A 6000-nucleotide genomic window follows, 5' to 3' on the forward strand; every position below is an offset into this window, starting at 1 on the left:
CATCATTCCTCAACAATAGCTGTAGTCGAGGAATAATGTTGTGAACAGCACTGTAAAGCATGTCCAGAGTTATGGTGAGGCATTGGCGTCAGATGTTGTCTTTTAGCATCCCTAGAGATGTCGGTCGATCACGTTACATTTGCGACTTCAGGTAACCCCAAAGCCAATAATCGCACAGACTGAGGTCTGGGGACCTGGGAGGCCAAGCATGACCAAAGCGGCGGCTGAGCACACGATCATCACCAAACGACGCGCGCAAGATATCTTTCACGCGTCTAGCAATACTTTGTTTTTTTTTTTTTGGTTCTAATAAAACCCCATGCCATTCCAAGCATGTGTGTCAATTTTTACCTCTCTATCCACATTTTCCATGGTTTATTAAGTTTTCAAATTTATACTGACTTTTTGGTCACCCGGTATATCATCCGTCTTTCCCTATAGCTTACCCCTATTTTTGTCAGGATTTTGAACATCTTCTTCCATCTTCCACTGTCGAACGCTTTTTCCAGGTCGACGAATCCTGTGCACGTGTCTTGATTTTTCTCTAGTCTTGTTTCCATCAAGGAACTGCCTCTTTGGTGCCTCTATCGTTCCTAAGGTCAAACAGATCCTAATCCTGGATGCATGAGCTGTTAATCCGACTGTGCAATAATTCTCTCGCAGTCTTGGGAATTGTGTGGATGGTATTTCTCCGAATGTCTGGTGGTACATCGCCAGTCTCATACATTCTACGAATCAACCTGAACAATTGTTAGGTTTCCACTTCCCGCAATGACCTTAGCAATTCCGACTTTTTTATCAGTGACGTGTGATAACAGAACATACCAAAAGGAAAGCAGAAGTACTCAATTTCGTATTTAAGGAATCATTCACGCTGGGGAATCGTACAAAAAAACTGTCGTTTGATCATCACACAGACTCCCGTACAGAAGACATACTCGTGGTAATAGATACCCCTGGCATAGAGAAGCAGCTAAAAGAGTTAACAACAAGTAAGTCGCTATATCCGTATGGAATCCCAATTCGGATTTACAAAGAGTAGTTTACTGCACAGGTCACTTACTTAGCTTGTATTTATCGCAAATCTGTCGTCCAGAGAATAGTCCCAAACAAATGCACACAAGTTGAGGTGTTTCATGTACACTCATGCCCATAAATTAAGGATAAATGCAGAATGTGGTGCCACAGAACGTGGTACTACACAAAACCGGCGCTAATAGCATAGGCACATTGGGAACACACATGACACAGATCTGTAAGTCCACGGCATTGGTGATAAGTTGAGAAAACCGTCCCGAAACACATGTGATACAAAGCGCCACTGTTTCCTGCGCATGTACCCCGACATCAATATGGGATATGATCACCAAGCACACGTACACAGGTCACACAACGGGTTGGCATACTCTGGATCAGGTGGTCGAGGAGCTGATGGGGTACAGCCTCCCATTTTTGCACCAGTGGCTGTCGGAGCTCCTGATGTGTCATAGGGGTTTGAAGACGTGCAACGATACGTCGACCGAGAGCATCCCAGACGTGCTCGATAGGGTTAGGTCTGGAGAACAGGCAGGCAACTCCATTCTGTTTCAAGGTAGTCATCCTCGATGGCAGCTCGGTGGGGCCATGAGTTATCATCCATCAGGAGGAATGTGGGACCCACTGCACGCCTGAAAAACCGGTCATACTGGTGCAAAATGACATTCCTATACACCTGACCTGTTACAGTTCCTCTGTCAAAGACATGCAGGTGTGTACGTGCACCAATCATAATTCCGCCCCACACCATCAAACCACGACCTCCATACAGGTCCCTTTCAAAGACATTAAGGGGTTGGTATCTGGCTCCTGGTTCACGCCAGATGAAAATTCGGCGAGAATCACTGTTTCAGACTATACCTGGACTCGTGCTTGAACATAACCTGGGACCACTGTTCCAGTGACCATGTTCTGTGTTCTTGACACCAGGCTTTACGGGCTCTTCTGTGACCAGGGGTCAGTGGAATGGACCTTGCAGGTCTCAGGGCGAATAAACCATGTCTGCTCAGTCGTCTGTAGATTGTGTGTCTGGAGACAACTGTTCCAGTGGCTGCGGTAAGGTCCCGAGCAAGGCTACCTGCAGTACTACGTGACCATCTGCGGGCACTGATGGTGATATATCGGATTTCGGGTGGTGTTGTACACTGTGGGCGTCCGGTACTGTAGCACCTGGACACGTTTCCTGTCTGCTGGAATCGTTACCATAATCTTGAGATCACACTTTGTGGCACACGGAAGGCCCGTGCTACCACAAGCCGTATTTGACCAGCCTCCAGTTGCCCTAGTATTCTATCCCTCACAACGTCATCAATATGTGTTCTTTGACCCATTTTCAACACAAAGGCACAATTAGTACGTCTGAAAACATCTGCACACTTACTCGCTGCACCATACTCTGACATGCACCAACACACCTCTGCGTATGTGGACTGCAGCCAGCGCCACCGTGCGACGACGGCACGTCAAATGCACCGCATGGTCATACCCCGAGATGATTTAAACCCGCAAACCGCCCACCAGACCGTTGTTTCGCCATGTATCAGCATTGTCCTTAATTTATATGCATGAGTGTATATAAGGGTAAAAGAACCGACCTACAATATGGCAGACCAAGTTTCTTAACGTCAGTTTGCTGCAGAGATCTTGAACATGTTTCCAGTGGTAATATAACAAATTTCCTTCAGACAGAAAATCTTTCCTCCACAAATCAGCATGGATTTAGAAAGCGTCATTCGTGCTTGCATGAGCATGCCCTTTTGTCATGGTATTCTGTGAACTATTGATGAACGGCAAAAGGCAGATACCATATTCCTAGATTTCTGAAAATCTTTTGATAAGGTATCCCACTGTGAACTGTTGACGATGGTCGAGGTATACGGAGTAGATTTCCAGATTCGCGAGTCGCTCGAAGACTTCTCAAATAACGGAGCCCAGTTCGTGGTCCTCGACTGCGTCTGTTCGTGAGAGACAAGAAGATCTTCAGAAATGCCCCAGGTAAGTGTGACTGGACCGCTTTTATTCTCTATATGGTTCAATGACCTGACCGACAGGTTAGGGAGCAGTTTGCTGATGATGCTGTGTTGTACGCGAATGTGTCGTCGTTCAGTGACTGTAGAAGTATACAATACATCATAGGCAAAATTTCTAGTTGGTGTAATGAATGGCCGGCCGGGGTGGCCGAGCGGTGCTATGCGCTTCAGTCTGGAGCCGCGCGACCGCTACGGTCGCAGGTTCGAATCCTGCCTCGGGCATTGATGTGTGTGATGTCTTTAGGTTAGTTAGGTTTAAGTGGTTCTAAGTTCTAGGGGACTGGTGACCTAAGAAGTTAAGTCCCATAGTGCTCAGAACTATTGGAACCATTTTTTTGTAATGAATGGCAGCCAGCTCCAAATGTAGAAAAATGTAAGTAAATGCAGATGAGTAGGAAAAACTACCACTCAGTGTTCGAATACAGTATTAGTAACGTGCTACCTCATTTCGCTTCGGGACACAGAAGTGTTGACATCGACACGCTCTGGCAGTGTGAACACTTATATCTCGTCCAGGTCTCGTGAAGTGTAAACAGTGATGATTCGTTCCGGTCTTCGATAAATACCGCGGAATCGTTAAAACATTTGTTGCGCTGCGATCACCACCATGGACAATGGCAGTGACAGGCCTCCTGCAACACAAACTTTGCAAAAACTGCGGCACAGCGTTACAATGGATACTAATGTACTTCATCCATGCAGTAGTGAAGTGATTAGCTACGCAATCACGTTGTTGCAACAAGAAGATGCGCACCGACGTGTTGCACTTGTCGAAGCAACTACACAGAGAGACCTGCAGCCCTCACAAAAAGGCCAACGGAACCGCACGGAGGAGGAAGGAGACGATTACCAGCGAAACAAAGTGGAGAAAGTGCTACGTTTCAACGCCACCTAAGAAGGTAAGTGGGACAGCTAACTAACAAGCAACTATCGACAAAGGTCCTTTCATGTTATTTGTTGAAAATAGAGACAGGCTCCACCCAACTGCACTAGGCAAAATTATTAGAAAGAACGTGCGACGTTATTCAAGCCCATAATCAATATTTGAAATTGAGACTGTGTCAGGATTAACTGCCAATGCCTTAGTTCAACATTCTTCCTTAGACAAAACAAATTTGGAGGCCCGTATTGTGAAGTTCTTCACTACTAACGAAGGTATCGTCAATAATGCTCAAATCTCCCTTGCGGAAGACGAATTACTAACGGAAATGACGTGTTGCTGCGAAGTTATTGCCACCAGAAAGTTTAGTAAAATTATAATACTAAATAAGCAAGACATAACAATACTTTGTGGTGACATTTAGATCACAGCGGTTCTCACAGTTTGTTTATATTCACTGAGTTCGCCGTCCAAGGGGTGTGTATATACCCTCCGTCTTACAATGCTATAATTGCTTGCGATTTGGACAGTGCAGCAAAGAGTGTAGAAGTAACACAATATGTGAGTCGTGCACAGGCCCACACAGCAGGGATGCCTGTGGGACGGCCGATCAACCACCTGTATTCACTGTAACGGTGGGCACAGTGTCCTATCAGGAACCAGCCACAAGGAAATTAATAAAACTATGTCTGCCAATAATATTGCCTCCCGTGAAGCAGCAGCTTTGTTTGAATACAAGCTTTATGCAAGTGCAGTTACCACACTACCAAACATTACGAGTCAGGGTATAGCCATGCCTAACTACACCATCCGCAACAAATAACTTCTATGGAACACAGAGTACCTCATCAAAACATTATTCCCCAGGACCAATTGTACCAAGCAGAACTCAGCGTCCCTCTCGCTCCAGTGGGTCCCAACCCGTACCCCCCACAATTTCACAGATTCATTCTATAGAGTGACGCTATCATCTATCAAGTTAACAACATTTTAAGTATAATTACGGCTATGATAAAAGATAAGCCTATATCATACCAGCAGGCTACTAATGGACCCATTCCAGTACCGCAAAAAGATTCGATTGAATTTTCTCATTTTCAGAATACTGATGGACGATCTGTTTTAACTGTTAAAAACCATTCAAAAGCCAAGGTCGCATAAAGTATTTCTTTACTTAAGACGACCTGTTTCATTAATCATCGCTCTCATCTTCAGTTCTTTAACATCTGTCTGTTGGAAAACATGTCCATTTTACGTTGTGCGTAAGGTTCAGCGCAAAATTAACATGTTTTACAACAAAAAGATGTTAAAGACCTGAAGATGACACCAATGATTGTTGAAACAGGTCGTCTTAAATAAAGAAATTTTTTATGCGACCTTCGTTTTTGAGTGGTTTTTTACAAACAGATTCGATAAGAATGTCAACCCAAAATATTTTTAGCCCACAAATTACACCCAAAAATGACCTATAAAATCATCCAATGGAACGTACGATCGCTCAAGGCAAAGAAAGACCGCTTAGACATTTTGTGCTCGAAGCTAATGTAGACATTTCTGTCGTCACCGAAAAGAGGTGATGACTACGTCGGTGCATCATTGTTGATAAAACAAGATACCCTCCTTTTCGTTCTCAGTACTGGTACTCAGCATGATACATTAAAAATAGTAGGTATCCACTTGAGGATCAAGGATCTCCATCTGAATTTGTTCTCGGCATACAAATCACCTAATGACAGATTTTCTCAAAAACAGTTATCAACAATCATTGCCTCCAAGGGGGGACCCCTTCTGCTACTAGATGACGTTAAACGCTACCTTCACTGTGGGTCTGCAGAAGTGCCAGTGCAATGAGGAAAATGCTGATATATATAGGGCGTTACAAAAAGGTACGGCCAAACTTTCAGGAAACATTCCTCACACACAAAGAAAGAAAATATGATATATGGACATGTGTCTGGAAACGCTTACTTTCCATGTTAGAGCTCATTTTATTACTTCTCTTCAAATCACAATAATCATGGAATGGAAACACACAGCAACTGAACGTACCCGCGT

The sequence above is a fragment of the Schistocerca nitens genome, chromosome 4, assembly GCF_023898315.1.
Source record: "Schistocerca nitens isolate TAMUIC-IGC-003100 chromosome 4, iqSchNite1.1, whole genome shotgun sequence".
NCBI classification, from domain to species: Eukaryota; Metazoa; Arthropoda; class Insecta; order Orthoptera; family Acrididae; genus Schistocerca; species Schistocerca nitens.